At 38.8% G+C, this 24,024-nt stretch overlaps 1 protein-coding gene across 3 annotated transcripts in view; it reads left to right on the top strand.

The window, feature by feature from the left end:
* LOC109449076 (uncharacterized) overlaps positions 1–24,024 on the top strand; it is a 112,928-nt gene that overhangs the window by 19,377 nt on the left and 69,527 nt on the right. The gene's annotated exons all lie outside the window — the stretch shown is intronic.

The following is a 24,024-nucleotide window of genomic DNA, read 5'->3' as shown; positions in this document are numbered from 1 at the left end:
GGAGCCTTCTAAGGAATTATTACAGTCTCATGCTCAATCGACTTAAATGCATTCTTTATCTTTAAAAGGAAGCAGAATAGAATCATTGAGTAAATCACATGTGTTCACAGTCTTGTCTGGTGTAATCATATACTACACAAACACATTATTCTCTAGTCAGGAGGCTAAGCGGACATTTGAAGCAGGATTTGCCCTTGCAGAGACCTTTTTTTGTTTAAAGAATAGTGCAGTGAAAGACCACACAGTAGAAGATAACAGAAAATATCTTCCATGCCTTCCTCCACCTTTACACTTTCTCATTCTCCTTTGTTCTCTAAGGACATCTGTTGTAATGATTATTCTGTAAAACTCACAGGTACATAGCAGAAAGCATATCATATTTCATTTATTTTTTCTACTATAATTATTGCTCTCTTTATATCATGCCATTGTAGGTTTTTAAAATATTTTGTTTATAAATGATATGAAAGGATGTTGTAGAAAATTTATTAGTTGATTCTATAGATCTAAAAAGTAAATGTTTTAACATTTTTAATAAATGTTAATAAATTTATTAAATTTAATAAAATTATCTTAGGAATTCGAATAGACTTTTATTAAACTACATCTTAAAGAGGTAAATATACTAAAAAGGCATGCTTAAAAAGATGAATTTAATTTTCCTTTTTATATTAATTGCAATGGATTTTTAAAAAATGTTATAGGCATTTGAAAGACATTCTTAATTATGAACAACAGTGATGTGAGACTTTGGATGTTTCAAAATAGGTCCATTATTTCAAATGTTTTGAACATTTTGATAGCTGGTTTGCTGTCTATATTATAGATGCAATTCAAAATTCAACTTTTTACTTCTTATTAGGGGTTCTTATACTGCCTCCCTATTTTGCCCTGGATTGATCCTTCAGGGATTTTTGAAATTTATGTCTGAAGATTTTTTTATTATGAAAAATTTCAAACATATACCTAAGTAGAGCAACTAGTATGATGAACCCCCAAGTTATGTCTGAGCTTTAGTGCAGGTACTACATTTGTTAATGCAGCAGATGTCCAGGAACTCATGAAATGCTTGTGGCTTAATGCACACTTGAAACAATTTGTGTAAATCAAAATTTTAAAAATATCCTACCATTTCCCAATCTATGACAGATTGTATTTCAAATGTTTGTTGGTGGTCAGCCAATTTTTTGGACCTATAAATGTGTTTCTCATAGAAATAATCTTAAAATGGCTATGGGATTTTCAGGCCAACTCTTAGTAAACTATCTAATTCGCAATTAAGGGAAACCCACACACCATTTTTAACATCGTTTCAAAGAAAAAAATGTTTCCTTTGCAGTTGGAATACAAGGGAACCACCACAACCATCTTCCTTTCTACTAAGAATGAGGGATAAGACATTGGGAAGTCAAGTTCTCCTGTAATGGAGATTTGTGCCTATATAGGTCCTTACTTCTTTCAGTAAAACTAACAGGAACTGAGAAGACAGCAGGATGGTGTGGGGGGATGGGAGTGCACTCTGTACATACCATTCTGAAATTATTTACCATTTCCTCTGTTAGTGGAGTTTTAAAACAAGGCCTATTTATAAAAATAAAAATAAAAGAAGGAAAAAGAAACCTTCCTTTAGAAAACAAATACTGCATGTTGTATCTAAAGTGTACATTTTATAGACTTTTGAAAAAGTATGCTTCTGATTATTTTCTTTGAGTAAGTCTCTGGCATAGGGGGGAAATTATTTTCATTGGCTGAGATACGCCTAAGACGACAAGAAAACATTCCTATTAAAACATAAAATTGGAATATAAACATAGGTACTAAACAGCCAACCAGCTAAAATGAGGTTGTTGGAATAATGTTTATAGCGAAACTATAAGTAGTATTTACCGTTTAGAGTATCTGGGAATGACATGAAAGCATGAAGATGAAGATTGGTTCCAGTGCTTTTGTCAGGCCAATCCATACTCTCACTCTTCCAACTTGACCTGAAATTTCTACTCATCCAACATCCTTCTCTAAACAGAACTTGGAGCCACAGAACTGTGCTAATTGACTTCTTATTTTGTACACAAAATATATATATATAATAAAAAGGGAAATAAAGCAAGTGCTTTATGGATAGAGCAACAGGGGCAAGATTTAGAAAGGGTGCAATAGCTGAAAACAAGGCGAGCTCAGAGTTAGGAACTCTATTCCAATTTTCTCTGACCCTGAGATGGTCAGTTAACCTCCTAGGATAATTCGTAAAAGGAATGATTGAAATGAATCAGTCCTTATTCCTTCTAGTTCTAAAAGTCCCGTCAGTGAATAGTCACCCTAGATCCTGGAAAGTCTTCAAGGGTTTGTACAGTGTGGCTATTATCCTGTCAGCTAATGTAGGCTCCCATCTTAGCCCCGCCCCACACAAACACACAGAGTGTGTATGCTTGTGAGTGACTTGACAGTAGGTCCCCAATACTATAGCGACCTGCATTTTCCAGAGGGAGTAAAAACAGAACCAGGCATACTTTGTGATGAGTCCACTGAAGGACCCACAGCACGGTGGGCCACAGCTTCACTACTGCCCCGTGCCCCCATTAGATAAAGAGAGGCCTTCTGTGTTCGGTACCGCATTACCGAGGTACTTTATGTATATTACTGTATCAATCCTCACAGGCATCCTGAGAAAAGGGACGATCGTTCTCATTTTACAGCTGAGGAAATTTCCCAAGAATGTTAGTGATGGAGCTAGTGAAAGTAAAACAGGATTCAAACCTGCCATGAGGGGAATGAACCACAGATCACTTATTTGACCCTGCCCACCAGAGTAGCTAAGGGAAGGAAACCAAAAAACCCTCTCTGCAGTTAGCTGTACACTCCCCGGCAAATCTAGGGTGAGCATGCCCCCTCCAGCCTTTTTAGTCTCTGGGTGAATGCCCTGCAGCTTTCACAAGGCTCCTGCAGCTGGAAACCCAGTCACTTCTAACCCACATGAGGAAACTTTGAGCTTGTTACTAAGACACTGCTCCAGAAAGAACCCTTCAAGTGTGAAGTCCCTCCCCGCTGTCCGGTGGTGCTGAAAGTGCCAGGGTTCAAGTTCCCCTGACAACCAGTGTAACTCAGGGAAGAAACAGCATGACGATAGTAGCTCAAGAAGACTAGAAATAAACTCCGAGGAACTGGAGTTGTCAGGTGTTCCTATAAAGGAGCGTCTAGGGCCACAGGAGTCACCAAGAACTTCTCCAATATCTTCGAAGATACCTACTTCTCGATCTCTGAATTTCTAACTGCTGATGAAAGAGAGCCCAGATTTAAGAAATTCAGGCTCAGAAACTCCCAGAAATAGCATAGGGAAGATCTCAAAGTATGTCCCTGGGACCAGCAGCATTAGCCTTACGAGGGAACTGGTTAAAAGTGCCAATCACTGGGCTCCCTCACAGACCTACTGAATCAGAAGTGGGGGTCAGGAATCTGTTTTAACTGCCCTCCAGCTGATCCTGATATACACTCAAGTTTGGAAACCACTGGCCTAGAAACATGAAGGATGTTCCGGGTTCTCCACCTTCACCTAGAATGAACCTTCAGCAGCTGCCTGGGGCTAGATTCTGACCCCTCCCGTCTTTCCCCTCTCCTGCCAACTTTAACTAAAGCTGTGGGTACAATTAGGTGACTCTCCAACCAAGACTACTGCCTATTCGCTGGTTTTTTCCCTTGAAAACTAGGAAAATTGGGGGCAGATAGCAGATGACCAGTAATGATTGAATTGAAATTTTAAAACTAATTGGTTGTGATAAGGAAATTGGAAATAAATGTCTATCAATAGGGATTTGATTAAAAACAAATTCTCTGAGGATTGGGACCAACATTGAGCAACACTATAGTTACTATATTCTCATTGCCTAATACAGGGTCAGTACTTAATATTTGTTGATGAAATGAATAAATGAATATATATTCATATACATTCAAGTCCTGAAGTACAATGCAGCCATTAATGAAGATGCTTTCTAAAAGAATTTGACTCCTACATATTTACCCAAAAACCTGAAAGTCAATGTTTACAGCAACTGTATTCATAATTGCCAAAAACTGGAAATGTTCTTCACCTGCTGAATGGATCAAGCTAGGACTGCATTTGGGGAAGTAATTAAGGGGATCTTATTTTATGTTACTGTTTGAATTATTTATTTATAAGAATTTATTATGTAATTAAGAAATAAACAACATTTTAGAGACAGGCAGATAAACACCCAAAACGTCAATAGTAGTTATCTCTGGTTGGTAGGATGACAAGTGGTTTTATTTCCTTTTGTTCTTATTTGTAGTTTCTAATTTTTCTGTATAAACAAGTTAGGCTTTTACAACTAGATAAAAACAGGTTATTAAAAACATTGGTGGGGCCGGGGGTGGGGGTTGGAGAGCCAGGAAGCATACTGACTCCTAAAACATTTATACAAATTAGAAATGTAAAAGTTACAAAAATCTTAAAAATAAAGTTTCACTGGAAAAAGAATTAGGATACTCCCTCTAGAAGAGTGCTTCTCAAACTTAATGTCCACACAATCACCTATTGTTTGTTGAGATGGAGATTCTGATTCCGAGGGCTTGCATTTCTAACCAGCTCCTGGTCCACCGAGCACTTCCAGCGTCAGGCTCTAAAGCTACACTGTCAAGAGAGCAGCCACTTAACCAGCCACATATGACTATTACGCAATTGAAATGTGGCTAGTCCCAAATGAGATGTGCAACTATAAAATACACACTGGAGTTTGAAGACTTAACACACAAAAAAGATTGTAAAATATCTTCACAATTGTTTTACATTAAAGTTGAAATGATATTTTTGGACATATAGTGTTAAGTAAAATATATTATTAAAATTAATTTCACCTGGTTCTTTTTTACTGTTTTAATGTGGCTACCAGAAAATTTTAAGTTACATTTGTGGTTTGCATTTTTGGCTTGCATTATATTTTTATTGGACAGCACTGATCTAGAATAACTATTAACAGGATTTTACTTCACTCTCGGTCTTAAATTACCAACATAATGCCGGAAAAGGATTAACAGTCCATTAATGACCAAATTGGCAACTTTTGTATATTCCCATAAACATTCCTAGTTTTTAAAATCCATAGGCGGCGGTTGAGACAAATCATAGAAATCACAGAATTTAGATCAGGAAAGAAACTTTGAGGTTATCAAGTTCAAAACCCTTGTCTTCTGGAATTATTTATCAAGTTGACAAAGATGTATTCAGTGCTTCATTTCTGTAAGCAACGCAAAGTAAGTGAGTAAGGGGAGGTGCCTACCCTGGAGAAGTCACGAATGGTGGCAGTGGTCTGTAACAGCACCCGATGAGGCATGTTGATAGAATGCTCTCGAACACAGAAGCAGAGGCCAGCACCGACTGCATCTTCCTGAGGAAGAACCAGACAAGCTCTACACAATGGGCTTATTTGGGCTGGCTCCAAGTTTCCCCAGGTTTTGCAGCTTCTGTTTGATATTAATTATGCAAATATGACTTTAGGATTAACTTTATTTAAATAATCAATGTAAGGCATGCTGTCCTTTCTCACACAAAATAGATACACTACTGTCAGTAAGCAAAGAAATTGAGACCTGAGACACAGAAAGTTTGAACGTGGTTGATGTGAGCAGAATGAAATTTGGCGTGTAGCAGTAGCACAGTCAACCCTCAATTATATGTGCAAATGAGGGGCAAGAATTGCTGAGATGATTAAAAGCTATGAGTAAAACAAAAAGCTTATGTTAGCGATTATTTTTTTAAACTTATCAGGAATATCTTATGCCAGAGGTATTATGACTGAAATTAGTTATTATTTGAGTTCCATTTCCTTTCTGTGAGGGAATGAAAAGACAAATTTAGGATAAACAATAAAGCATTTCAGTGAATTATGATCATTTTTGTTACTTTAAGAGGTGGTCTGGACTGAAAATACGAATAGTCCTTTAAAATTTTTTTAACTTAAAATCTGGGTCCTCTCCATGTTTCAACCATTTATAGTGTAGTAGTAAAGGAATCCAGGTTGCTGTGGTATGCATTCTTAACCTGTGAGAAAAAGCGTCAGAGGAGAAGCTTCCCTCATTGCCTGCACAGACCCAGAGGCTCTGGTGATCATGGATTGGATCTAATCTGAACATTTGTATTATTCATTTTCAACCAATATTTTTTAAATTGCCCATCTGGAAAAAAATCAAACCTACCTGAGAATGGCTGGATGGGCCTTGCCCAAGAGTGAAAAACTGCCTAAAGTCATTCAAAACTGAACTTGAATAAGCAGAATAAATGATTCTGCCTAAGAATTGTAACTGCTTTCCTCTGTCTTTAGAGTAATTGGAACAGCATTTTTAGAACTTTAAATGTTTGCTAGGAACCAGGGTGTTAAGTTTAATTTTCACTCATATCAAAAAGTAGTGTGTGTTGAGTTTGGTTGGTTTTAAATATTCCTAATGATTTTTTTTTTAACGTCTCATTCGCAAATATGAGCAGTAATTGTTTATAGGAAGCAACTTAATTTTCGTTAAATAATAATCTGCCATCGCGTGCGCACACACGAAAGGAAAAACCATTACGGCCAATGCTAAAAATGTGTTAGTTAGAAAGAATCTTCCCTTTGGATCAGCACCTTAGGAGGCCCAGGAGATTCCTTTCTTAGAATACCTGTCCAAAAGATTTCATAATAGGGGGATTGGGGCTGATGAAACATTTACAAAAGGTTTAGATTCTGGAAATATATACTTGGCTTCAAAATGATGCGTTCTTCATGTACATAGATTCAGGACCAAAATGTTTAGAGAACTGTTTAAACAATACCTGGGGTTGAAAAGATCAACCATGGCAAATGTAATCTATTCATTCTCTTATTCTCCGAACCCACTGTTTCATACCTTCTTTTCTTCAAGCCACCAATACCTCCTCCCCTATCTTCCTTTTCAGCCCTCATTTCCTGTTTTCCTAAGAAATGGGAGTGATCAGAAAAGAACTTCCACAGACCACCCCCATCACCACCACCACAGCCACCCACTGGTATCTGTGCCCACGTTCTCTCACCTCCTTCCTGTAACTATGAATGAAAAGTCACTAGCTCTGAATCCCTGTGGCTTGTACACTAGATCCCATCCCTTCTCCTACTCAAAGATAGCAACTTCCTCCTCTCTGCATCATCGTCGTTCCCACCCTCTCGGAGCATTCCCATTCACATAAACTACGGCCACTGTGGTGGAAGCAGCTCTCGGCTCTCTCCTGGATTCTCACCGTAGCCTCCTAACTGGTGTCCTTTCAGCCCCTGCTCCCCTTCAATCTGTACTCATCACAACAGTCAGAATGATTCTGTGACAATGCAAGAAGATCGTGTCATTCTTTTGCTAAAAACCCTACGGAGGGCTCACATCTCACTAAGTGTAGAAGCTGAAGTCCCTACGAAGGCTTTCGAGGCGCTGTTTGGCTTCCCTGCCCTCCTCCTCCCCTTGCCACTCTGTCTTAATCTACTTGTCTCCCTGGGCTCTTCCTGCACCAGCCACACTGACTATTTCTCCTTAAACACCCAGGCACCCTCCTGCCACTTACCCCGGAATTCACATGGTTTGTTCCCTTACTTTCTTTTGATCTTTTCTCAAATGTCAACTTCTCAATAGGCCTTTCCTTCTCACTCTTTAAAATTATAACCCCCCACCTCCCTTGCTCTATTTTTCTCCATTACACTTCTCTCCCTATGGTGAAATAATATATATTTTTACTTATTAATTGTTTATAGTATGTCTCCCTGAGTCCCCTACCTTAAGTGAGATCCATGAGTGGTGGGATTTTTTTTTTTCCTGTTTACCTCCCTCCTGTATTACTGGAATGTAGTAAATGTACAATAAATATTAGTTGAAAGAATGAATCTATCTTTAGAGAGTGTAACTGGAAAACTACACAGGAGTCTCAGTTGTGCTGATGAAATTTCTTTAATCTATTTCATTAATTCTGCTTTATAGACATAATTTAAATACACTTTTAGCTTTACTTTGGTCTCTATAGGCTTTTCTCTTTCTATAGCGGAATTGTGGGACTGTCTTCTTGTGTACTTGAAGAGAAATATACTGTAAGAAAAAGTACATATCTTAATTCCTTTTGAACTTTTGTACTTTCAATAACTTGCTATTTAAAAATTTTTAAATTCAATTCAGACATTCAGATATTTATACTTATTCCTATTCAAAGATGATCTGCTACAAATTTCCCTCTAAGCACTGCTTTATCTACATTACACAAATTTTGATGTTGTGTTTTCATTATCATTCATTTCAAAATATTTTCTTGTAATTTTCCTTGTAATTTCTTCTTTGACCTATGGGCTACTTAAAAATATGTAACTTAATTTTCTAATATTTGGGATTTTTGCTGATATATTTTTTTATTGATTTCTAATATAACTCCATTTTGTAGTCAGAAAGTGTATTTGCATAATATAAATCCTTTTAAATTATTTGAGACTTGCTTTATGGCCCAGCAATCATCTTTTTGGCAAATGATCTGTGTGCAATTGAAAAGAAATATGTATCTACAGTTTACAGATAAAGTGTTCTATTGTTTAGACTAAGTTGATTGATAGAGTTGTAAAAGTCATCCATATCTTCGCTGACTTTCCATCTACTTGTTTTGTCAATTTATCACTCAAAGAGGAATTGAGATCTCTATTATTGTGAATTTGTCTGTATCTCCCTTTAGTTGTACTAGGTTCCACTTCTTGTATTTTGAAGGTCTATTATTGAGTGCATACATATTTAGAATTGTTATTTCTTCCTGATAATTGACCCTTTAATTATTATGAAATGTCCCTTTGGTTCTGCTAATAATTTTTTACCTAAAGTCTATCTTGTCTAATATTAATATAGCCATTTCAGTTTTCTTATGATTGGTGTTTTATTATATATCTTTTTCAATCCTTTTACTATCTCTATCTTTATGCTTAAAATGTATTTCTTCTAGACAATATACAGTTAAGTCTTCCTTTATTATCCAATCATATGATTTCTGCCTTTTAATTAGTGTGCTTAGTCCATTTACAGTAATATAATTACTGACATGGTTGGATTTAATTCTGCTATCTTGCTATTTGTTTTCTATTTCTTCCATCTATTCTTAGTTCGTTTTTCTTCTTTTCCCGCCATCTTTTGGGGTATTTGAGTATTTTAAATCATTTTCTCTTCCCTATTTATTAGCTGTGTCTTTTTGTTTTTGCTGTTTAATGGTTACTCTAGGGTTTACAACATGAATCTATAACTTATCGCAGTGTACCTTCAAATAATGTTATACTGTTCACCTTACACAACAATGTACTTCCGTTTCTCCCCTCTAATTTTTTTGTGTTACTATTTTCAGACATTTTACTTCTACATATATTTTATACACGTACAGTACATTGTTATTATTTTTGTTTTAAGCAGTCAGTAATCTTTTTAAAATTTATTTTATATTTATCAACATATATAATATTATTTCCAGTGTTTATTCCTTGGTGTTATTTGATTTTTCCTCTGCAATTATTTTCTTCAGCCTGAAGAATTTTCTTTACCATTTCTTGTAGTCCAGATCTGCTGGCAACAAATATTCTTACTTTTGTTTGTCTAAAAGTGTCTTTCTTTTGCTTTCATTTTTGAAGGTTGTATTTTCTGGATAAAGAATTCTAAGTTTAAAATATTTTTTTGTTGTTTCTTTATTTCAACAATTGTCTTCTGGTTTGTGTTGTTTCTGATGAAAAATCAGCAGTCATTCTTATCTCTATTCCCCTGTATGTAATAGGTCTTCCCCCACCTCCCATCCCCTCCCTGCTGCTCTCAATATTTTCTCTTTATCATTGGTTTTCAGCAACTCAATTATGATATTCCTCGGTGTGGTGGTCCTGTGTTTATCCCTTTCATGGTTTGTTGAGTTTCTTGGATCTGTGCGTTTAGAGTTCTCATCTAATTTGGGAACATTTCAACCTCTCTCTCTTCTGAATTATATTCCTTGATATTGTCCCACTGGTCACTGGGTCTCTGTTCTTTTTCTTCTCTTCTGTACTTCAGGTTGTATAATTCCCATTGCCTATGTTTCAGGATCAGTGATCGTCTGTAATATCTAATCTGCTGCTGTTAAGCCCATCCAATGAAATTTAAAATTTTTATTTCAGATAATGTATTTTTCTACCGTAGAAGTTATACATGATTCTTTTTAAAGTTACTGTCTCGATTGAGATACTTTACATCCTTGAACATACTTATAATAGCTATTTTAAAGTTATTTTCTATCAATTCTACCATCTCTGTCAATTCTGTTTTATTTGTATTGATTAATTTTATCCTGGTTATGAGTTACATCTCTTTGCTTCTTTATGTGCCTAATAACTTTTTATTGGTGCTGGACATTGTGATTATCATGCTGTTGATTGTCTAGATTTTCTTGTCTTCCTTTCAAGAACATTTTGTTCCAGCAGGCAGTTAATTTACTTGCAAATCAGCTTGATCCTTTCAAGGCTTGTTTTTAAGCCATGTTAAGATGGTCTAGAGCAGAAGTAGACAAATTTTTTCCTTTAAAGGGCCCGGTAGTAAGTATTTTAGGTCCTATAGGCCATGTATGGTCTCTTTTCCATATTCTTATTTGTTTTTTACAACCCTTTAAAAATGTTAAAAAAAAAATTATTTGTCTGAAAGCCATGCAAAACCAGACTATGTGTCAATTTGACCTGTGGGACAGACCTGCCAACTAACACCTGTTCTAAAGAATTCTTTACTGTAGAGTAACTTTAATCATATAGTTACAGCATGGCTTTTCTGAGGTCTCTATTAAATGCCTGCTGTCAAGTCAGGGACTATTCAGTGCCCGAAATGTTACCCCACTTGCAAGCCAGCAGGTGAGCCTACAACAGCTACCTAGATGCTTGCAGAAGACGTGAGACTCCTAGGTCAGACACAAAGAACTTTATTACTCACAGCATAACAGGCAACGTGAGCTCCGTGTTCTTATTGGTTTCCCTTGTCCCCCAAACCCAGCAGCAATGCAGACTGGGTCCAAGTGGACATTATACACACAACAGATCTGTATCACGAATGAAGAACCCTGAGTTTAGAAAACTTTAGATCTTATTAGACAGTTGCTAGTAAATCTGCCCTTTGTCCTAGAGGGCAATGATATACCTTCCAAAGGCTGTTGGCTGTACAAAAATCATTGGAAAGATAGTCCGGGACAAAAGGTGTCACAAGACATGTAGAAATGCCGTAGAAGATAGTCTGTTAGCACCCACATGTTTAAGAGGTCTCAGGGCTTACTGAGAAGCTGGTTGGAACTCAACTGCCTCTCAGCCCTGTGGAAGTGTTGCTCAAGTCTTAGATCCCCAGTAGTTCTTTCTCTGAGAGTTGTTCTCCCAGTAGTTGTTCTTTCCCTGGCCTTATGGAGTCCTACCTTATGCATGTGCATCTTAGTATTCAAACAAACACTCAGGTTGACCTTTATGCAAATTTCTAGAGCTCTGTTTCTGTACATCTGTTTCTGTACATCCCTTTTTGGTATTCTGTTTCTCAAATTGCAGTCTCCTTCCTGAATTCCAGTGTATCTTAAGCGCAGCAAAACTACTGTGCTCTGCTTGAGTTCTCCCTCTTTGTGTGTCCGTCCCCACAGTGCCTTACGCAAAAAGCTGGGGCATTTGTGGAACTCATCTGATTTGTTTTCTTCCTCTCAGGGATCACAGTCCATGCTGCCTGTTGTTCAACTTCTGAAGATGCTTGTTTTATATACTTTGTCTATTTAAAAAAACATTTTATAGCCGGAGAGCTAGTCTGGTACCAGTTATTCCATCATTGCCCAACTGCCTTTTTTAGCATTAAATTCTTTATATGTTTTGGATTTTGATTTGCATAATCACTTTGAGTGGAAGACATTTTAGTTGACATCCTTTCTTACCCCATCTCCAATATGCTGAATATTTCCATCTTCCTTTATCCCCAACCCATACCGCAGTCTGGAACAAGATCTTAAAATGGTTTTAGAGCAGGGGTGTCCAAACTGTGGCCCGAGGGCCAACCACGGCCCACCATCCATTTTTTATTGGCCTGCAGCAAATTCCAAAAATATATTTAGTTTACTTAAATAAACCAGGTGAGGCAATATGTACTTCACCTCGAGTGAGTGGCCCGGCTGTTTGTGTATTTTACCGAATATGGCCCTTGGTGGAAAACGTTGAGAAAAGTTTGGACACCCCTGCTTTAGAGGATGTCTACTCCTTATTGATTTGGGGAATATAACCAGTCTAGTAACTGAGCTAGCTGATATCTCAGTTCTGTTGCTGTAGTGATGTTTTTCTTTTGTCCTTTTGCTTACCTGGGTCCACTGCTTCCCATAAATTCACAGCTTTAGGCAGTATATTGGCAGCAGTTTCATTCAGCCTCTTTTTATGGGGTTGGGGAAAGTCCCGTTGACCAACCATTGTTGTTTGCCAAGAACTAAGGGGTTTCAAGGGACTTGGGGTTTCAGTGCTAAAAAAGGGAGAGACTCCTGGGAAAATCAGGCTGGTTGGTCTGCTCCAGATCCTGGCTTTCAGATGTTGGCTTTGGTATCATCTTGAGTAGAGCTATTTAGTTTCAGTATTCCACAAGAGCTGAATTTCCAATTGCCACCAGCTGCTTCAAGGCCAAGATCTTGATAAGCTGCAGCTTTAGCCCAGCTCGCTGCTTCACATTTCTGTCATGTTTCTGGTCCACAAAAATATTTATCTTGTTTTTTGAGCCCAGCAATGACTTTTTGTTTTCCTCTTTTATCTGTCATTACCACGTGTTTAGAGCCTACAGGATGACTCGAAGCATGAATTCCCTGTGCCTCTTTGACTGGAAATTCTACTGATTCTTTTTTTCAGTTTGATATTGTCTTCGTCTCAGAAATAATGTCATTTAACAGCTTGCTTTACTTAGAAACTCTCCCAGACCTTCCAGTCATTCTGAGGGACCACAAATCCCAGAAATTTAGGTGAAATATAGTCACTATCCATATAGTGGTTCCATTCTTTTTTTGAGGGTATGATAACTTAGTTAGACTAGAACAAAGGAGAAACAACACCTTACCTTTTCTCCAGCCTACATCTTTAATGATTTTGAGAACATGTGGATTTTCAGACCATTTGTAATAACGTTGGAGCCCTCCCAAAGAATTGCTACCCCTCAAATTGGGCAAAAGGAGTGGGAAAAGTCTTTCCACTTCCTGGTTTCTTTGCCTTAAACTATGCTCTATCTATATTCTTTTAGATTTTACGATTTTTTAAAAAAACAATTTTCATTCTTTGCTACTTCATTCTGTGGTCAATAACAATCCAATTAACTGTCTTGGAGATTTGTATTGTGATTTATAGTAATCATCTTAAATATTTCTACTGAATTAAAGAGTTTTTGAACATAAGGTTTTTCACATTTCAAAGCCAAGTATCTAAATATCATGCAAACCAAGCTTCTGTCATAGTACAAACTAGTGAAGTAGCAAAAACACTTCCTACACTTACTAGAGCAAAATAGTTCACACCAACTATCTTAGCTCTACTTAGAAAAATATTCCCATCACTCAGCTTCGGTCTTCTGTTTGTAATTGAAATGGTAGAAATGCGTACGTGGCCATTCTCATTGAGACATTTAACAACTGTTATTGCGTAGTATCATCTTTAAGAGCCAGTCTATTTTTAACAAAAATAAAATAAATATGTGAGTTAACTGTTCACATGATGGAATTAAATGTTTTCTGGGAGGTAATTTAGTAAAAACCAAATGGTTCAAGAAATGATTATCGTACTGTTTGTTTTGTTAAAGAAACTAGGAAAAACACCTTGTTGGAGAATCTTAAAATAACTCCATAGGTAGCTGGTCTGTGATTCCTGGGGTGGAAAAGTTACAAAATGAAATGGAGAGCTACCATTTAGTAATTGAGAACACACTTTGCTTATTTAACTAAGACTAAATACTGCAGGATCAAGTTTTGTGCTAAAATTAGACATTGGGGTTGGTCCAATAACAGCACAAGTTATAATCCTTTAGAAATCATAGTCTGTTGGTTCAAATCAGGACACTGTAATGTGAGCATATAAATCACTTATGCCATGTTCTTATGAAGCCATTATACCACAGTTACCTCTATGATAGGACAATAAGGTTACCAAAGCTAGAACTACTTCTAACCAAAGGTTGAGTTTTGTTTTATTTTGTTTTTGCTTTTTTGCTTTTTCACATATGGGAAGACCCTTTGAAAATGATATTTGACTTCCTAATGCTCTGGCTCCATGACCCCTCATGAATATTATAGTATATTGCTATTATATTATATTATATTATATATGTACTATATATGGAAGCATGTAACAGGTAAGTACTGTGGACAGTATACTAGAGCCTATAGGTTTGAGAAAATTAATGGGAAAGGTCAAGTAGTAGAATGAGAATGGGTCTTGGAGTCAGACAGACCTGCCTATGAATCCCAGCTCCACCATACTCTCTATAACTTAGTGAAATTATTTGATTTCTACAGGCCTCAGCTTCCTTAACTGGTTAAAAAATAAACACACAAACAAATAAACAAACAAAGCAGAAAATGTCAGGTGCTGAGAAAATGTCTCCCTCCTCCCAACCTTATCACCACCATCAGAAGACATTTACATAGATAGGTAGGCAGAATTTTGTTAACTTAAGGTTTATTATGTGCCAGGCGTTGTGCTACACATGATTTATGTAATGTGTCACGCAGTGTGTTACACACGATCACACCCATGAAGTACTAGAGCTTATACAGCCTTTATATATGTCTTCAGGTTTTGCTTGTCTGCAAGTACATGGCTAGAAGGTGGCAGCACTAAGACTAGAACCCAGGTGCTCTTAACCATTCTGGTTTCAGCCTCACAAAAATCGAAACCTCTTAGCAACATCCTACCAATTTAATGCTGTCAGAAATGTAATGGTAAACCATTAGTTTCTCACTATACTTAATTTTTTAAATCAAATTCAATTTTGATGCATATATTAGTTTGTTAGGGCCGCCATCACTAAATACCACAGATTGGGAGGTTTAAACAACAAAAGATTATTTTCTCACAATTCTGGAGGCTAGAAGTCCCAGCTCAAGCTGTCATCAGGTTTGGGGTCCTCTGAGGCCTGTCTCTGTGGCTAGCAGATGGCTGCCTTCTCTCTGTGTCCTCACATGGTCACCCCGCTGTCTATGCTGTTGTATCCTTATCTCCTCTTCTTATAAGGACACTAGTCATTTTGGATTAATGACCCCATTTTAACTTAATTACCTCCTTCAAGGCCTTATCTCCAAGTATAGTCACATTCTGAGGTCTTGGACATTAGGGCTTCAACATATGAATTTGAAGGGACACAATTCAGCCCGTAACAATGCATGTGTAGCATAAACCACGTGACGCCAGATAAAAAAAGTGAAGCCTACTTAGGAGAAAAACCATAAGTGAAGCTTGTGTGTCATAGGTTGTCAAATAGTAATACTTCACTGTGGTTACTATTAAATAACTAACCTTTATAGAGAGCTCACTATGTGTCAACGCCGTTCACAACACTTTACACGTCTTCATTTAATCCATATGAGCTTGGTACTATTCTTATCCCCATTTGGTACTGACAGGTTCAGTCGTTTGTCCAGAGTCATATAACCAGTAAGTGGTAGAGTAGGATTTGAATCCACACATTCTGATCCTATCCACTGTACTATACTGCCCCTCGCAAAAAGAAGCATCCTGTTTGGACCAAAGGACAAAAAAACACAGTGATATTATACCTAATTAAGGTAAAATTATGATTAACTTCAAAAGTCTGTGTTTTGTTAGCAATTACTAGGCTGTCAGAGATAAAAAATTATGAAGTCACTTTCATTCATTTCTTTATTATGGCACAATTAATACATCAGAGTCACTTAGAAAATGGCAAAGAAAATTATAAGTAAATTTCTAGCATTCTACTCTATGTAATAAAAGTTAATGCGAAGTATTTTTCTTCTAAATCTTCAAAAGCAAATAGTACCCACAATGAAGTATTAATGTTGAAGAGCTAAGACACACATGCCTCATTTCTGTTTTTTTCTCCTCAGCGGACATCGCTCCTGCTTCAGCCCATTTTACTGAAGCAGAAAAAGGAGCCAAGTTCCATGTCTGGAGCCCTTGGGCTCAGGGACAGCAATATATTCCTTCCATCACTGAACTAAGTCTACAGAAGCAAGAACTTTGAGCCAGAGGTGACTAGGAAAAAAAATTGTAAACCACCCCATCCTATCCACTTCGAGAATCCCCAGTTAGGAAGGAACGTAGGGCTCCCACTGAACAAAGAAATGGGATTTGAGCCCATTTAGTTGAGTCTCAAAGGACAGCGTTCCATTGCTTATATCTGGTTTAACCCCAAAGTTAAAAAAAAAAAAAAGAATAGATTGAGGGGGCTCTCTCTGCCAGTCATTTCAGTATGTCAGCAGAGCCTCTGCCTTCGAGGTGCTTATAGTTTAATGAATGGGGTGTGGGGGGGGGAGGGGGGACTTACAAAGATGAGATTATGAGAGTTTACAGAGCACTCACGGTCAGGTTCCAAGTTGAACATAATCAAATATGAGAATGAAGCTGGAGACACTATTACGGCTGTCCAGCGTTTTAGAGGCCATTGCTGACTGGAGTTATTAAGACAAACTCAGTGGAAAAATGGGCCTCGAAAGATGGGGTAGGATTTGCTGGGTGTGGAGAAGTAAAGGCATTTTAGGCAGAAGATTCAATAGCATCTGGGACATGAAGGGAGGAATGAGGGAAGCATGTGGGAACAACGAAGAAACATCCCCCTGGAACAGACAGATTTGGGGGTGTAATGGGATATACTCTAGGATTATACAGAATGAGGTGAGATTATGAATATGGCTTCATGCTAGAGGGCAGCATTATTATTCTGTTAGTTAAATTGCTCATTGAAATTATCTCGATTATTTAAACATGCTCTAAGAACACACCTCAACAGAACTAAGTGCTTTGCATTTAGTAGCATGCTTGTTATTCTTAAGACTGTTCAGACTAGAACAATACACTCCATGAACAGCTGTCCCTTCCAGAACTGTGTCATGCCTAATTGAGCTGGGAGATATGCAACTGTTCGCCTTAGGTCTCCATAGACTCAAGCCTGGCTGGAGGCCTTGGAGCAAGCTTAAGGGTTCCAAGTGCCTGGCTGGATCGGAGGAGAGGACACATTCTCTGTCTGCATTTTATACCGTTTAAGAGGAAAGAGGTCTACAGAATTCTGAGAGCTCCATGATGTCTTGTGGTAATAAAAATAAGTTTGAGAGGCTCACAGACCTTTATTTGACTTCTGACCCTCCTGTGTGACTTCAGACAAATTACTTCATCTTCATGAGCCTATTTTATTTTTTAATCTGTAAAACAGCCCGGTAACTATGCAGTTACTGTTAATTCTCTTCCTCCTCTTTTGTGACTTCTCTCAGTCCCTGACATTTTTGAAGCACATCTTTTTCTGGTCATACATGCTCTCTTCTATCAAGGACATGAAAACTATTTTTTAGGATGCCTGTAGTCCTGAAGAACATGTGACGGTGGATAGAGTTGGCCTGTCCATGTCCCCCCTGTCCCCAACCGTGTATTCATTTCCTCAGGATAGAATTTCAAGTCAACCAGAGCCAATCCTTAGGAGTTCAATAGGGTCCAGAGTTTTTGAAAATCATCTCCGAGTAGCGGGATCAACTACCCTTACTTGTGTTGGGTTTAAAACAAGAAATAATGACTTAAAGCCATTATGTGGCCTAAAGCATATAAAAGTTAAGATTACACGTGACAATACATTTTATAAGTTCAGAAACAGTTGGGTAAGGCTATAAACTATCATATTACTAAATTACTACCATTTCTAATGTTCCAGGCTCCAACTAAGTACAAGTTTGTCCTTGGAAATTGCAACGTGCTCTCAGTAATCTGGGAGTACCCATTTGTGCTTGCAGCTAAGAAGCACATAGGGTTTGCTGGTTAGTATTTTGCCTATATTTGAATCCTAAAAATAACCATCTCATGAGAACAGGATGAGCTTTGTGAAGATTATATTCCAGTTGGTTAGAAATGGAAGGTACATTTTTCCTATCCCTCCTTGCCTTTCATTTCTAAACACATTTGCCTCTGCTCTGAAGCAGAGGAGACTATTAGAGCAGCTGCAGCGAGCAGCTGTAGAATCTTCTATGTCATCTGCTCCTCAGCTTTGCAGACTTCATCCCATCCTCTCTTCCAGTTGTCTTTTTGCTCTTTTCAAAATGGCCTATTGCCCTCTTCTGCCAGTGCCCGCCTGGGTTCTTGCTTTTTCCCTGAAATGATTTCAGGGGATTTTGTCTTGTGTCCCCTTGCTTTTGTCATTCTTTGTGATAAAAAGATCATTGGCAAACATGTTTTTATCTTTATTGAAAAACAACTAGAAAGGAATAAAAAGTCTATCACCCAATATATATAGCTGCTTGCTGCTGCCTCCGCACGGTCTGCTGGTTGTTTGTGGTGGTGCCTTCTTCAATGTGCTGCCCTATCAGTACGATAGAAAGCTGCAGGCATACATTTGCATTCAGAGGACCGACGATTATGACTCTTTGAGGAGAAGCCCATCACAGGATTACCTTGAGAGAAATGATTTATCTGTCCTATGCCCAGTAACTTCGCAGACAGTGTTTGGGGAGTGGCTCAACTTCTCTCTAAGGTGGACTGGGAACTAGTGCAGGACAAGTTTCTTAGCACAATATGTTAATGGAATTTATGTTCCATGGCTTTAAGGAAGAGCCAGCTCCTTTCGACTGGTCCTTTTAATGTTGATTTTGAACATTTTGAAAATGGCTTGCCTTCTTTATCTTTTTTTGAAAAAGCTATTATGTTGTTTTAAAAATACATATTTTAGACCTCAGGTAATATATTATCAAATACTAATTTAAAACAGTATTATTTAATATACTTGATTTATAACACATTACATGCACTAAGCATAGAAAGCAGGTAAAAAACAAATTATATGTTTTATTTTACTATGTTGGCAACAGAATAGTCTGCCTTAAAAAAACAATATAAATCATCTTTACCACTGTTCTCTGAAAATAATTTGGGGTTAACAAAATCTAAATTGTACTTGTCAGAACTGCCAGTAATGTCTTCAATTTTCACTGACTCTACTCTCCCTTTTCTCTCTCCAGATGTTTAAAGTAATGGAATAGCAGCAGTTTCCACAATAAAAACAAAAATCAAAAAAAGGAAAGGAAGAATTTATAAAATTTCTTTTGGATCTGTAATAAGATGGATCCTAGCATGAACAGCATATTAGGTATATAGGCAAAATATACCTAAAATAAGACAGTACACATGCGCTAAACTAGATAAGAGGGGATATGTATGCACGTGTGCACGTGTCAAACTGCCGGTTTTATCACATAAATATGGCAGTTTCAGTACCTAGAGGTAAATACTATATTAATGCTTTATGTGAGAAAGGAAAAACCATTCAATTGTATTTTTAAATGATATTGTGATCAACATACATGAAGTATACCTTTGCTTAGATATGTAAAAATAGTGTGCTTGCAAATGCTAATTAACTAGAACTGAGAGTAAATACTTTGCAAAGAATAGAAACTAGAACAATTAGACCTCAGTTGGCCCAAGCTAACAGTGGAAATATAGACTCACAGCAGCTCTGAGCTGGAGGGATTTGATTAGGCCTCTATAATCCAAATCTTATTAGAGGCATGAATCCCCTTGGTAACAATCCAGTGAAGTGGTCATTTTGCCCTGGTTTTAAATACTTTGGTGTAGGGATACTCACTATTTACCCATGCAATCAGCCCCAGTTTCATCTTATTTAGGGAAGATATACTTAACTGTACCTATATCTTCACTTGGTGCTTATTCTTCCCCTTCAAAACACATAGAATAAATCTAATCCCTCCTACCACCTTTCGAATATTTGACTTCTAACTGTCCTGTAACCTAGCTGTCACTAACCAAGACTTGGCTCCTCCAGGAGTCAGAGCCAGGATCTTTATCCACCCACACCACTCGCAGCTGAAAGATACTCGTCCCTGGCGTAGATGGTGGTGGTGCCTCTCAGGTGAGGCGCCTGTGATGTGGTTGTGCTGTGTTGATGAGTTCCTGCTGAGCACACTGGAGCCAGAGAGGGGAGATGCGGAGCCTAGGGAGCCCCAGGGAATGCCCTGAGTCTCGACTAAGTCGGTGGCAGAAAGGCAGGACGTGTGGTGCTTCATCTGTGCCTAAAAACAAAACTATTGATTCATGTCACTGACATTCAGCCAAGCTCCTGTAATTTTGGAGCTCCAGTTCCACCAACACCTCTGCCACGGGCCAGTTGCATGCCCTTGAGCAATGCTCCCCTCCGTTCCAGAGTCACTTCTGTGTTATTCAAAGGCACATGCTGCTTTTCTACCTAGGAGGGCGCTCCCACCCCTGACCTCAGCTTTGGTGTCATTTCTCCAGGAATGCTTCCCTGACTCCCACCCCCACCCACCCTGAGACTGGCCTCTGTCCTCCATTGGTCACCTCTACTGCAGCAAGTACTTCATTGTGTTGTAATCACCTGTTCACTTGTCTGTCTCTGCAACACTGGAAGTTAAGGCTAAAGCCTCAGTTCGTCCCCAACGCTTAGCTCAGTGTCTGGTTCATACCAGAACTCAAAGTATTTGTTGAGAAAAGGAAGAAAGGAAAGAGAAGACAAAGAGGGAGAAGATAAAATGAAGAACTTGGAATACATGATCAAAACAGCCTCTTACAGCTAAAACTCTACAATTCCTTGTGCTTAAGTTCCATCTTTAATGTCAACCTCAGGTTTTTCAAATTCAAAATTGAGAGGATGAGTTTCAAGAGGTTATACCAAATTAGAAAAACTATAAATATATACACGTATTCATGCATAAAACTTTAGGACTGAGATTTAAAGTTCGTTTAATAAACCCGAATCTTTTTTTGTATATGAATAAACTGAAGCACATTGAGATCAAGTTGTCTGCCCAAACCTACCTGGTTAATGGGAAGACCAGGTTTCAAATTCTACTGATCTCTCTTGCCCCTAAACCAGGGTAGCTGGTCTCTAGTCTTCTGCCCTTTTGAAAGAGCTGCTGCAAACTTGGCTGCCAATGGAAGTGACAGACGTTTTCCCCTTTTATGTGAGGGTTGTATCATTCCACAACTTTCTGGCTATAAATTAAACTTCGAGAAACACCCTTCTCTGCTCCTGCACAAGCTGATGAAAATTAATCCTCTTTTCTCCCAGAAATGTCAGAGGGTACCAAAATGCTATGCTAGGTGACTCCTGTAAGTTGTTTGCGTCTGTGAGTTGCAGTCATGTGAGCTGCTTTCAGCCAGGTCGGGTGTCCAGGCTCAGTGTTCTGGTGGTAAGCCACAGGGTCGTCTGCCATGAGACCAGCTTCTTGGCGAGTGGCCCCGAGGTGCAGCTGTAAGGTGACCCAGTGCAGGCTTAAGGCCAGGCCCAGGGCTCGGTGCCAGAAACCTGAGCCAAACATTGCAACAGATTCCCAGGGCCCTGAATTGGTCTCAATTAAAATCTTAGATAAAATGATTTTTTTGTTTGCCTCAAAGAACCACGTCAATGATAAGCTCTCAGGAAAACTGAATGTTTGGTTATTATACTAAATATTTTTCAGAAGCCAAACTTAGGAGAAGGAGGAAAAGGAGGAGAAGGAGGGGGTGGGGAGAAGGAAAGGGAGAGAGAGAGGGAGAGGGAGAAGAAGTCCTTAGATTATTTAAGAAGTCATGAAATATTTCTTGAAAGCAACAGTTTTTATAAGGTGCTGACTAGAGAACCTTTCTTTTTCTATGCCTTTGAATAGCTGTGTAAGTTGTAAAAGTACTTCAAATGTAAGGTGGTATTGGAGTGGAAATGGTAGAAGCAATGGTCAAGGTTATGGTATTGATTGAACCAAACTCTGGACCCACGCAGATTTAAATTCAGAACCCAGCTCCACCACTTACTCGCAGCTGACCTCGGGTAGTGTACTTGAGCATAGAGCCTGTGTTATATTTTGGAGTTTTCAACCTTGCTGTGGTAGAATCACCTGGATGCTTTTAAAAAGTATCCCTGCCTGGGCCCCAGTCAAGACCAATTAGACTCTCTGAGGGTGGAACCCAGACGTGATTATTATTTTAATGCTCCCTGGTGATTCTAATGTTAAAGACTAATGACATCGTGATTAAAACTTTGGATCTGGAGTCAAACTGCTTGGGCTCAATCTACAGATGTGCCATTTTGTGGTATTTGAACAATTTACTCAATCTGCCTGAGCCTCAATGTTCTCATATGTGCAATGGGTTAATAAGAGTTTAGTGTAGGGTTACCTGAGGATTAAGTTAAATAAGTCATATAAAATACAGCAGAGGACCTGTAATGCAGGGACTCAGCTCCCGCTCCCCGCACAAGAACACAGGATATGGTGAGGCCAAAAAGGAACAACGGAGCCATAGATGGGGGAGTCATACCACTATATTCTCGATGGCGGCTGGTCAAGACATGAAAGCAAACATCTGCCAGTACCCCAACAGGGGGGTCTTCCTGCACCCCAGTCTCGCTGGCGGCCGGGTGAGACACAGGAAGTAGGATCCACACGATCCGCAATCCGCCATCCACACTTGCTAACCCAATTTACTAGCTGCAATCTGCCGTCTGCTTTTCTGCCAACCAACCAACCTTTGCGAGTATAGCCAAGGCAGTTATATTGGTGGCTAATGGCTAACCAGTAACAGCTGATGGCCACCCAGACACAGTGGACGGCCATCTGATTACAGCTGATGGCCATCTAATAACCAAGCCAGCACATTTCCACATAAAGCCGAGAGCCTGGAAACTGCTCTCTGGGACTCTGTCCCCGCAGTACCCATGACATAGTGAATGTTCAATTATAGCTGCTCAATAGCTGCCCAGATTACTGGGCCGCACCTCCAGAGATTCTGGGAGTAGGTCTGGGATGAGGCCTAAGAATTTACATTTCTAATGAGTTCCCAGGTGATGCTGATTCTGCTGGCCCAGGGACCACACTTTGAGAACCTCTGCTGGCTAGACACGTAGCTCTTGGTAATCTGGGTGCTCTGAGACCATGTTGGTTGTTCAGGTTGCTTTGCCATCTGCACCTATACAGAGTTGGTGGGCACCCCAAAATCTCTCTCTCCTGATGACCAAGATACTGCCATAGAACAGGGTGTTGGTGTTCTGCTCAGCAGTCTCTTCTTGGCCTTGAGTCTTGAACTGCGCTTTCTTCTGCGCCTTAAAAGTTGCTTGTTGTGCAGTCTTCAGGTCCAACAATAGAATTCCATAGTTCACTTCAGAGAATGTTTGGGTATACATCTTTGCCCGCTGCTCAGCCGCACACCACCTCATTCCCAGTTCCTCCAGAGCTCCTGCATATCAAGCCAGAGCCCAGAGCCAGCGGCACAGAGTGACTGTCCTTCCCCAGAGGGCCTGCCTAGCACACTCCTAACTGGCACAGGTCAAACTCAAAAATCTGGGATATTTGGTTAAGGTCTCAACTTTTTTATTTAAAGGACATCGGGGCACATCATAGGAAATTAGAAAAGTAAGCCCAGGAGGAAGACACATTTAAAAAGCCTGCTGAAGTGTCAGATAAAGATACTTAACATCTAAAGGCAACACAGCAAGCTATTTAAAAGCCTTCCCATTGTTGTATGTCCCACAGTCAGTTACTTAAGAATTTGATCTTCTCTATTTGACAGAAGACTGCTTTGCTTCTTATCTAGTATCCTAATTCTCATTGTTCGTACAAATACATCTTTGTTTGCATAAAAAAAAAAAAAAAAAAAAAGCAAATCCAGACCACCATTCCCCAAGGCAAATCCAGACCACCATTCCCCAAGGCAAATCCAGACCACCATTCTCCAAGGCAAACATACAGATCAAACTTTGTAACAATCCTGGCTCACATGTTATTAGAAACTTGGGATGATAAAGGGCTAATAACTCAATATACCCACACTGAATCTT

Source organism: Rhinolophus sinicus, chromosome 2 (genome assembly GCF_057876585.1).
Source record: "Rhinolophus sinicus isolate RSI-liver-muscle chromosome 2, RSI-T2T, whole genome shotgun sequence".
Lineage (NCBI taxonomy): Eukaryota > Metazoa > Chordata > Mammalia > Chiroptera > Rhinolophidae > Rhinolophus > Rhinolophus sinicus.
The sequence above is the reverse complement of the archived record's forward strand: the minus strand, read 5'-3'. Positions and strand labels throughout refer to the sequence as shown.